Source organism: Nomascus leucogenys, chromosome 7b, assembly GCF_006542625.1.
Source record: "Nomascus leucogenys isolate Asia chromosome 7b, Asia_NLE_v1, whole genome shotgun sequence".
NCBI lineage: Eukaryota > Metazoa > Chordata > Mammalia > Primates > Hylobatidae > Nomascus > Nomascus leucogenys.
Window position 1 is genome coordinate 108,789,257 of NC_044387.1, and position 12,604 is coordinate 108,801,860.

At 37.5% G+C, this 12,604-nt stretch overlaps 1 long non-coding RNA gene across 1 annotated transcript in view; it reads left to right on the forward strand.

The window, feature by feature from the left end:
* The window catches only part of LOC105740081, an 89,529-nt gene that overhangs the window by 1,486 nt on the left and 75,439 nt on the right, over positions 1-12,604 (forward strand). The gene's annotated exons all lie outside the window — the stretch shown is intronic.

Genomic DNA, 12,604 nt, shown 5'->3' on the forward strand with positions numbered 1-12,604 from the left:
TGCTGTCTCTGATCTGAAACTAGATGAGGCCATCTACTCTGAGTGGCCAGGTCTTCTGTAATTTGTAACTGAAATGCAGGTTACTTGCTCACTGCACATACAGTCCAATTACCAAGAGGGAAATCTGATCCAAAATAAGTGAATTTATTCCGAAGCTAGCTTGAGGAAAGGGACACAAAGCATCCCGCCTTTGAATGTGCTGCTTCTCCCCTGTTGCAAAAAGTGGGCATTTTCATAAGGTAAGGGAGGAAATGAGCAAGGGCAGGGGTCCCACTGCTTCTGGTCAGTTACCTACCAGGCAGTTGAGTTGGCACCTTCCTGTGCAGAGTTAAGTTGTAAAAGTAGCCAAGTGGGCATGCTTTCGACGTGCTGTCCTGGTGGGTGTGAGTTCCTAGGTCACCCCTGGAGGATGGCAGTTCCGAGGCATGCCCCTGGCAGTGAGAGTTCCATGGGGACATGCTTTGGTCTGTAAATCCACCGTCAGCTCTGGGGGAGAGATCTGTCTTGGAGCAGAAAGTTAGAGGAACTTGCCGTGTAGGGAAGTCCTGTGAGGGAGAGGTGCAAGATTATATTTGCATTTCAGCAGAGCTACGTAGAAAGCAGAGAGCCAGGAAAAGGAGAAAACAGAGAGAGAGGGAAAAATATAATTAAACCACCCGTAGAAAAATGGGTACTTGGGGCCGGGGGCGGTGGTTCATGCGTGTAATCCCAGCACTTTGGGAGGCCAAGGCAGGCGGATCATGAGGTCAGGAGTTCGAGAGCAGCCTGGCCAACATGGTGAAACCCTGTCTCTACTAAAAATACAAAAATTAGCTGGGTGTGGTGGCAGGTGCCTGTAATCCCAACTACTCGGGAGGCTGAGGCAGGAGAATCGCTTGAACCTGGGAGGTGGAGGTTGCAGTGAGCTGAGACTGTGCCACTGCACTCCAGCCTGGGCAACAAGAGCAAAACTCCACCTTAAAAAAAAAAAAAAAGAAAAAGAAAAAGAAAAATGAGGTACTTGGTTACATTTTAAGAACCTAAAAATCTAGAATTTCATGCAAAACTCTTAATTTTCAAGTTGGTAATTAATTTTCAAATGTAAACATATTGTGGTTCGCAAAGAACAGTAAGATCAATCAACCAATAAAGGCAAAAATAGAGAGTAAGGAAGAATCCACACTAAGAAGCGTGAAGACTTGATTAGGGACATAAGCTGAAGAAAGGAGATGTGTTTAGTGTTTACTGCCATGTGCCAAGCAGGGGCTGGTGAAGACAATGGCAATGTGAACAGCTAGGAGGAAGGCAATATCCGGTAAATTAGAGCCGATGACATATGAGTCCAAAAGAGATAAGAGGATGCCGAACCCAAGCTTGATGATTGGGAGAATGGTGATCCCGTGACTTGCCCCACTGAACCCAAAGAAAGAACAGATCTAAGGGATGGTGATCTTTGAGCAAGTTGGTTTCCCTCACACGTTCCAGCCCTGTGTTTCATACCAGGCTCTGGGATTGAATGATACCCCTGGATCGGGTTCACTGGCGCCCCCTGCTGGCACAGACCAGCACAAAGACTTCAAAACTGGATGCACTGATAAATTTATGAAATCTCCACAAACTAGAGAACATGGGCAGGGTGCGGTGGCTCACGCCTGTAATCCCAGGACTTTGGGAAACCGAGGTGGGCGGATCACGAGGTCATGAGATCGAGACCAGCCTGGCCAACATAGTGAAACCCTATCTCTACTAAAAATACAAAAAATTAGCCGGGCGTGGTGGCGGGCGCCTGTAGTCCCAGCTACTTGGGAGGCTGAGGCAGGAGAATTGCTTGAAGCCTGGAGGCGGAGCTTGCAGTGACCAGAGATCGCACCACTGCACTCCAACTCCATCCTAGGTGACAGAGCGAGATTTCATCTCAAAAAACAAAAACAAAAAAACTAGAGAACATGTTATTAAATAATAGAAAGAAAGAATGCCCATCTGATAAAGGTACAAAACTGACCTTAAAATGACTTAGCACTGGGAAAAAAAAAAAAAAAAAACGCAAGAGGCTGCAAATGTTTGGTTACTGAAGAGCCTTTTAAATAAGATTATATTAAAACAGTGGGTAGATCTCTCCAAAGCAGAACAAGGAAACCACTAGTCTTCCTCCTAACTAAATGATTATATGATTTTATGAGTGAGGATTAAGTTCTGCTTTTAAATATAATTGCTGGGTAATATGAATATAAACCAAATACGTAAAATTTAAGACAAAAAGATCAATATTCCTAATTCTATAAAATTTGTGTCAACTAATTGTAGATAATAAAATATTTTATGTATTTTTTAAAAGAAGATAATTAATAGGCATAGCAACTATTGTGAAATTATCCAAATTTGTACTCTTAGTTGCCATGAGTCTCACAGGATACATTTAAGTCTTCACTTTGATTTACAAGCTCCAGTGTTAATTAAACGAATGCCAACTATGCTAATAGTCTGGGAATCCTTTGACAGATACTGATAGAAATGACAGGTCTGGCACATACACGTATAGATGGAGGCTTGCCTGATTTTTAAAAGGCGTTTTACAGATTTGGCCTTATGATACTTATTCTATAACTATTCATTTTATCCTGGAAAATGTTGTCTATAAAGTTTTGGAGAGAAATTGCTCTGTAGAACAAATTGACATTTCACAGGAATAAGTCCACTATTGCTAAGAAAAGTGGTACTGGGGATGGAGCCCCAAAATGGCAGAGGAAAACACAGTCCTATCAACCTCTCCCATCCCCCTATGTACATATTAGTATAAACTTAGTCTGTCTTTAGGAACAACATTTTTACTGACCTGCTTTATAACTTGTTGGTCCCTCCTCTTCCCTGGGATCTACATATCAGGGTAGTTTCATAATTCTCTGTTGTCTCAGTTATGTGTTAAAAGTAAGCATGTTCACTGAGTGATGATTTTACTTTTTAAACAACCTCATCTTTACCATACCATGAGTTATATTGAATATGATATTTAAGGTTTTAAAAGCAGAGTTAGAAAACTACATACTGAGAGGTGAAGCCAGCTGGGCTTCTGGGTCGTGTGGCGACTTGGAGAACCTGTCTAGCTAGAGGATTATAAACGCACCAATCAGCACTTTGTAAAAATGGACCAATCAGCACTCTGTAAAATGGACCAATCAGCACTCTGTAAAATGAACCAATCAGTGCTCTGTAAAATGGACCAATCAGCAGGATGTGGGCGGGGCAAATAAGGGAATAAATTAAGTGGCAACGGGCTTGGGTCCTTTTCTGCTGCAGAAGCTTTCTTCTTTCACTCTTCGTAATCTTGCTGCTGCTCACTCTTTGGGTCTGCACTACCTTCATTAGCTGTAACCCTTGCCGTGAGAGTCCATGGCTTCATTCTTGAAGTGAGTGAGACCAAGAACCCACTGGAAGGAATAAATTCCAGACACAATACCATATATTGGGTGAACAGATCATGGCACTTGTCAGGAAAGCTTATATTTAATCCTGGGTGTGCCATTTACTAAATGTATGATTAGTTCTATTATATATATACACACACATATTTTTTGAGACGGAGTCTCACTCTGTCACCCAGGCTGGAGTGCAGTGGTGCAATCTCGGCTCACTGCAACCTCTGCCTACCAGGTTCAAGCGATTCTTCTGCCTCAGTCTCCCGAGTAGCTGGGACTACAGGCATGAGCCACCATATCCAGCTTTTTTATTTTTTTATTTTTATTTTTTATTTTTGGTAGAGACAGGGTTTTGCCACATTGGCCAGGCTGGTCTTGAACTCCTGACCTCAGACAATCTGCCTGCCTCACCCTCCCAAAGTGCTGGGATTACAGGCGTAGGCCACTGCACCCGGCCGTATCTTGTAATTTTAATATACAAATGTATTTTCAAGTTAATAAATTTGAATAAAAACAAAATAGTAAAGTTAATATAAATACTAAACTTTTTACACAAAGAATGGTTCTTTAAAAAGGTTAACAAAATTGAGAAATCTTTTGCTAGAATGATTAAGGAAGAAAGAAGACAAAAAACTGAAAATCAGAAGTGAAAGAAGAGACATTACTACCCATTTTGCAGAAATAAAAAGGATTATAAAAGAGTACTATGAGCAATTGTATACCAACAAACTGAACATCTTAGGTGAGATGGACAAATTCCTAGAAACACACAAATGGCCAAGATTGAATCATGAAGAAACAATATCTGAACAGACTTACAGTAAGGAGATTAACTCTGTAATAACCTCCCAGCAAAGAAAAGCTAAGGGCTAGATGGCTTCACTGGATAATTCTAGCAAACATTTAAAGAACAATTAAAACAAATCCTTCTCAAACTCTTAATAAAAAGTAAAGTGGAGGGAGTACTGCCAAACTCAATCTACAAGACCAGATTTACCCTGATACCAAAATCAGACAAATACACTACAAGAAAAGAAAGTACAGATCAATATCCCTGATGAATACTGATGCAGAAATCCTCAGTAAAGTACTAGCAATCTGAATTCACAAGACATTAAAAGGATCTTACATCATGACAAAGTGGGCTTTAGTTCTGGAATGCAAGAATGGTTCAATATATGAAAATCAAAGTAATGTCTTACATTCACAGAATGAAGGACAAAAACCATGTGATTATCTCAACTGATGCAGAAAGAAAAAATTTGACAGGATGCTCTTATTACAAAACACTCAACAAACTAGTAATAGAAGGAAACTTTGTCAATATAGTAAAGGCCAAATATAAACACCCCACAACTAACATCGTACTCAATGATTAAAGACTGAATGGTCTCCCTCTAAGATCAAGCAGAGCAAGACAAGGAAGAATGCCCTCTTTCACCATTTCTGTTCTTCTTAGTATTAGAAGTCCTACCTGAAGTAATTAGGTAAGAAAAAGAAATAAAAGTCATCCACATGAGAAAGGAAGAAGTAAATTTATCTCTGGTCAAGATCACGTAATCTTATGTGTAGAAAACCATAACTATTACATAAAAATGAATTCAGCAAAGTTGCAGAATTCAAAATCAACACAAAAAATCAATTGCATTTCTATGTATTAATGATGAGCAACCCAAAGGAAATTAAGAAAACAATTCAATTTACAATAGCATTAAAAAGAATAAAATACTTAAGAACAAACGTAACCACTGAGGCAAAAGACTTGTACACTGAAAACTATAAAAGAAATATATATGTAAGTGGAAAGACATCAATATTCATGAATTAGAAGACTTATATTGTTAAGATATTAGTGTTCCCCAAAATGATCTACAGATTCAATGCAATCTATATCAAAATCTCAACCTTTTTTGCAGACATGGAAAAATTCAATGTTAAATTTAAATCGAAATTAAAGGAATCTATAATAGCCAAAATAATCTTGAAATAGAAAAACAAAGTTAAAGGTCTCATGGCTTAATGATTTAAAAACTCACTGCAAAGCCACAGTAATCAAAACAGTGGTTATTGTCATAAAGACAGGAATATAGACCAATGAAATGGAATAGAGAGCCTAGACATAAACCTTCACATACATGGCCAAATGATTTCAACAAGGGTGTCAAGAACATTCAATAGGGAAAGGGCAGTCTTTTCAACCAATGGTCCTGAGAAAATGAGATAACCACATGCAAAAGAGTTAGGTTGGACCATTACCATAGACCATATACAAAAAATTAACTAAAAATGGATCAAAGACCTAACCCATAAGAGATAAAACTATAAAACTCTTAAACAAAAGTGTAAGGGGAAAGCTTCATGACACTGGATTTGGCAATGATTATTTGGATATGACAATAAAAGCATAGATAACAAGAAAAATAAGTAAATTGGACACACCAAACTTAAAAATTTCTGTGCAGAACAGGCTATAATCAACAGAGTGAAAAGGCAACCCATAAAATGGGAAACATTTGCAAATAATATAACTGATTAGAGTTATTATTCAGAATATATAAAGAACTCTTACAACTCACACACACACACACACACAAAACCCAATTAAACCATTGACAAAAGCCTTGAATAGACATCTCTACAACAAAGATACACACATAGCTAATAAGCACATGAAGAGATGCTCAATATCACTAATTGTTAGAGAAATGGAGTCAAAACCCTGACTTGCAAAACACTGAGATACAACTTTATACCCATTAGGATTGCTACTATTAAAAAAAAATCAGAAAATAACAAGCATTGGCAATGATGTGGATAAACTGGAAAACTCTTGCATTTTTGGTGGGAGATAAAATGGTGCAGCCACTATGGAAAACAGTATAGTGGTTACTCAAAAAATTAAAAATAGAATTACCATATGATGCAGTGATTTCACTTCTGGGTATATATCAAAAATAATTAAAATGAAGCACTTGTACAGATATTTTTGCACCTATGTTCATAAGCAGCATTACTAACAATAGTCAAAAGGTGGAAGTAAGCCAAGTGTTCATTGCTGGCAGAATAAACAAAATATGAAATTTACTTACAATAAAATGTTTTTCAGCCTTAAAATGGAAGGAAATTCTGACACATGCTACAACTGTAGGTTATTATGTTAAGTGAAATAAGCCAGTCATAAAAGGATAAATACTGTATGATTCTGAAACAGAGCCAATAGTCCCATTTTTAAAAAAATTTTTTGATGAACATAGAAATGGACCCCTATGGTATTAAAGTTTGAAACTTATATTTGTTTTTTTCTGAGTTCCTTCAGGAAATGACCTTCAGGCCTCTCAAAAAAAAGTATTAAAGAACTGAAACTCACCCAATTACCACATCCAGACAATGAGATACCAGACCCCTCATTCATCATGATGGCTTCCTTGCCCCTCACTAGTTCCTGTTTCCTTACACATTGTTACATTCCTTCCCTGCTACGTAAACTCCTAGTTTTAGTTGGTCAGAGAGATGGATTTGAGACCGAGTTCCCATCTCCTCAGCTGCAGCACCTGATTAAAGCCTTCTTCCTTGGTGATACTCATCGTCTCAGTTCTTGGCTTTCTGTGCAGCCAGTAGAAGAACCTAGACTGAAATCCTGGTGTTTCACTAATCATCAGACTTACACAGTGTACTTAGAGTAGTCACATTCATAGAGACAGAAAATAGAATGAGGGTTGTCAGCAGCTGGTGGAGAGGCAATGGTGAGTCCTTGTTTGATGGTTAGAGTTTCAGTTTTCCAAGATTGAAAGGGTTCTGGAGATGGATATTGATGATGATTGCACAACAATGTAATGTGGTTCACTGAACTGTACTTTTAGGAATGGTTAGGATGATAATTTATATAACTTTTTTTTTTTTTTGAGATGGGATCTCTGTCACTTAGGCTGGAGTGAAGTGGTGCCATCTTGGCTCACTGCAACCCCCACCTCCTGGGTCAAGAGATTCTCTTGCCTCGGCTTCCCAAGTAGCTGGGATTACAGGCTACCACCTGTGGGATTATGGGCCATCACGCCTGGCTAATTTTTGTATTTTCAGTTAGAGATGGGGTTTCACCATGTTGGCCAGGCTGATCTTGAACTCCTGACTTCATGATCCACCCGCCTTGGCCTCCAAAGTGCTGGGATTACAGGCATGAGGCACTGTGACTGGCTTATAACTTTTTTGTGTGTGTGTGTGACAGAGTCTCACTCTGTTGCCTAGACTGGAGTGCAGTGGTGTGATCTCACCTCACTACAACCTCTGCATCCCGGGTACAAGTGATTCTCCTGCCTCAGCCTCCCAAGTAGCTGGGACTACAGGCACCTGCCACCACATCCGGCTAATTTTTGTATTTTTAGTAGAGGCGAGGTTTCATCATTTTGCTCAGGCTGTTCTCAAACTCCTGACCTCAGATAACTTATATAACTTTTATATAGGTATATTTTATCACACTTAAAAATATTAACACATCTTAAGAAATTCAGCCAACACAAATTGCTGAGATGGCATGGAGGTATGAAAAGAGCTTTTCAAGCTAGAAAGACCTAAGTTTGAAATGAGACCTAAGTTCTGCTACGTTCTAATGCTATGACCTCAGAGATGTCATAGAGTCACGTTGACACTCAGCTTCCTCATATTATGCCATGACCACTTGTAGAGGTATGATGAAGAGTAATTGAGATTATGTATTTACGGTCTCTGGCACAGCCTGTGGCTCTCCACAGGTACGCTGCAATGAATCTTCCTTTGCATTTTCCTCAGGTAATAGTAAGGTGTAATTGACCACAAATAGGTCTCTATGCTTTAAATGTAAATATTAATTTCACTTAGATGATCTAATTCAGTTTTTACAGCATTCTATGGTTTACACAATCCTTTATATAGTATTTTATTTTCCTAACTTTTGAGGTAAGCATTATGAATCATATTTTAACAATGGATGATCTGAATATAAAAGAGATTACAGGATTTGATTAAGATCATATATTGCTGTGATTCAATACCATATTTTCTTACTTCAATTTCATTGTTATTTATATGGTACAACTAGGAAAGGAAAAAATAATCCAAGCCCTATATTAAACCATACCTGTTTCTTAGTGTCTTCAAAATCATTTTATTTTCCTTCCTAAGATTAAAAAAAAAATGATAGAATCCTATGTGCTTGGCTGATGATTCGTAACTTGAAGTCAGGGATTATATCTCCTCTGTTTTTTAGTTTTATTCTGTAGTCCATGAGTATATTAAGCATTCAATAGACATTTGTTGAATTAAAATGGTATAAACTATTGATCTGAAATACTGCATTTGAAGCTTGGTACTTCATGCATTTTGTTCATCTCATTTATGTACTAAATTAAGTTTTTTTATTTTGCATCCTCATTGTGTTTTCATAAACATTTATTCTAATGCTAAAATTTAATATCAATAAATTATATCTTGGAGAAATAATTTAACAAACTCATATTTGCTTGGTGTGATTATTGAAACTGCAGAAACTTTGGCAATATAACATAATGGGAAAAAAATTGGACAGGAATCAGAACTAACCTTCATTATGGGTTCCTGGAATAGTTCTGATCTATTCAAGTACCCTTGAGCCAAACATTGAAATGCTCCCTGCCTGGATTTCTGCATTTCCCCAATGGAGATGATAATATTTATCTGGCCTACGTTGTAAGCTTCCTTTTTCTAGACCGTGATACTCAGTATGACATAGTGGTTCAAATCACTTACTGTTTTTATAACCATAGGCAAACCTCTTCATACTTCCATCTGTAAAGCTGCCTAATAATAGTATCTGTGCTCTAATTTATCATGAGGATTAAATGAGTTAATATTTATGAGGCGTGTAAAACAGTATTTGGCACCTATGCAAATGTTGGTTAAATTTTATGTGCATAAGTGTGGTGTGTGCACACTTTGAAAAATATAGAAATGTATTTATAATATCAGGTCAATTAATATTTTTTCTCTCTAAATGCTACTCTAGTTATGTATATGCACTTCAAGTACTTGACTTTTAGTTTTCTCATCTGAAAAATTGCATTATCTTTTATTTAACTTATATTTTTGATCATTAAATGCTCTTACATACCCCATGCTCAGTAAGACAGATAAATAGAGAAATCTAGCATGAAGCTAGAAATTAATAAGGTATATTGTTTCTCTAAAAAGGGACATTTTTTTTTTATTATACTTTAGGTTTTAGGGTACATGTGCACAATGTGCAGGTTTGTTACATATGTATCCATGTGCCATGTTGATTTCCTGCACCCATTAACTCGTCATTTAGCATTAGGTATATCTCCTAACGCTGTCCCTCCCCCCTCCCCCCACCCCACAACAGTCCCCGGAGTGTGATGTTCCCCTTCCTGTGTCCATGAGTTCTCATTGTTCAATTCCCACCTATGAGTGAGAACATGCGGTGTTTGGTTTTTTGTCAAAAAGGACAATTTTAACTAGGAAAGACAGAAAACAAGAAACATACCGTGGAGGCCAACTGGTTTATAAGGTGGTGTTACTCAGTCCCAGATTTTAAGGTACAATTCTCACATATGAATTTTCATAGAGGCCCTTGAAGAAGAGAACAAAGTCTATGAAAATGCAGCCAATAAAAGATTCTCCCCTTCCTTGAACTACACTCAACCTGACTTCAGATGCAGGTTGCCTTTACTTGGGGACGTCTGTGGCCAAGAGGAAAGAGGGGTTTCCCTTGAGTAGAATAAAACTTACACAGCCAACAGCAGACTCCTCAGATGCTAGTAACTTGCCACCAGTAGTGTACACTGTGTCCAACATGCAGAGGCAGGTTTGAGTGGAATTCCCAGATAGCTTGTGATCAAAGACTGGTCTCCAGTGAAGAAGACTTGGGATGGGTGGATGGATGGGTGGATAAATGGATGAATTTAACATTGAGGTATAATTTACTTAACAGTAAAATGTTCAGTTTAATAAGTTTAGGCCAATTAATATTAATTTTGATTAATCTCAAATTGTTTTGCTATGGAGTGTTTTTTTTTTTAAGACAGCACTAAGTGTAAAGGAAAATCTTGAGATCATTATGCCAAAGACAAATTTACCCCATAAGATTAGTCCAAATTATCAAGTATATTCCATCATTCTGAATACTCATAAAACATACTTTGACTTTTATTCTTTTAAGTGAATATTTGGTGATTTCAAATAAGCAAACCCAAATACAAGAACTTTCACCATGCAGAAATTTCCAAAGTCAAAACCAAATATAGAGTGTGATAAATTATACTCATTAGACAGCAGTAGAGAGGCCCTCTGTAATGGAATACGGGGCGACTGTGAGGATGCTAAAGAAAAAATGGCCATGATTTTTTATCTAAAGATGTGCTTAATAAAGTAGGAGTAGAAAATAAAGACAAATATGCAACTCTGGGAGTTACGAAAATGTATTCGGGACGTATTTTCAAAACAAACCCAACTGCTAAAATTATGTTGAGTCGACCTGGAAAAGAATTAAGCTGAAATATCTCTTAGTGATACTTTCATATCCAGATTTATGCTTAGATTCATAATGCATTACAACTAATAAAATTATTTAAGTATGAGAAAGAGCAGACCAAGGGGCCATTAAGAAAATATAATTAAATGCAGATTAAAGGGGCAGGGTTCTGGTTTGGCAGACACTTACACTTCAAAGACTGGAACATTCTCTTTAATAATACTTCAGTTATCTAATAAAAATGATCATTTGGAAATCATGCTGGTCTAGCTCAAGTGTCAATGTTCTGTATTTACTGGGTACTTTATTCACACTGAATTGCTTTTATACATCAAGAAAGGTGTTAACTCTTACTCTTCTTAAAATGGGCTGTGGTAATTAATTCTGATGCCTGGAAGCAAATAAGTAAGTCTTTGAAATATTCATTTTATTGATACAGACTTAGATGTCTACTTTTTAGGAAAATCACACTTAAATACGCCTTTCACTTTTGTACATATTCCACATGGTTTGGTATCAACTGTTACTCAGATTATATAGAAATATTTTGTTGCAATGAATGTATCCAATTTCCTTAAAGGAAGAAGCAACAATGGATTATTTCAAGAAGAATGTTATGTAATAGTCCATGCTAATGAACTTTTAAAAAAATATCATTAACACAGGCATGTTAATAGCAGTGTGGATTTTGGTAATCAGCTAGCATAATTAGTCCAGAATTATATGGACTTTTTAAGTAATAAAATTTACTGGAAACTTAAATGTAATTAATTAAAAGTTTGGTTTAGTTATAAATATGATTAAAGCATTTTTCTCTAATTTTTTTTTTTTTTTTTTTTTTTTTTTTAGAGATGGAGTCTTGCTCTTTTGCCCAGGCCGGACTGCAGTGGAGCTACCTCAGCTCACTGCAAGCTCCGCCTCCCAGTGGAGCTATCTCAGCTCACTGCCATTCTCCTGCCTCAGCCTTCCGAGTAGCTGGGACTACAGGCACCTACCACTACGCCCGGCTAATTTTTTGTATTTTTAGTAGAGACGGGGTTTCACCGTGTTAGCCAGGATGGTCTCGATCTCCTGACCTCGTGATCCGCCCACCTCGGCCTCCCAAAGTGCTGGGATGAGCACCCGCGCCTGGCCTATTTTTCGCTAATTTATACTTAAATGTGCATTATTATATGCAAAACATACCAAAATTTGGACATTTAAGCATCATTTATTCTGCAAAAAGTATAAGGCATAGTAAATAACATACCAATATGGGACATGGGAGATAAAAATTGATCACCCAATAGATAAAGGGAAAAGCTCTTTAAGAAAAAAAAGTAAATTTAATTGGCATATAATCAGAATATATATGAGCATTTTGGAGTTCTGTTTTCCTATTAACTAAGGTAGAATTTTACAGGTTTGTAGACCAAGGCTTCGTCTCCATGAATGTGGCCCCATGATTAAGATGGCTTCGGGTCAGACAGACTCAGTCCTGCTATTTGTTAGTTGTGTAACATTGGACATGCTCAAAGCCTCAACTTACTCATTTTGGGGAATAATGATAATTATTAAGACTGGTGAGGGCCGAGCTCAGTGGTTCATGCCTGTAATCCCAGCACTTTGGGAGGCCGAGGCGGGTGGATCACGAGGTCAGGAGATAGAGACCGTCTTGGCTAACATGGTGAAACCCCGTCTCTACTAAAACTACAAAAAATTAGCTGGGCCTGGT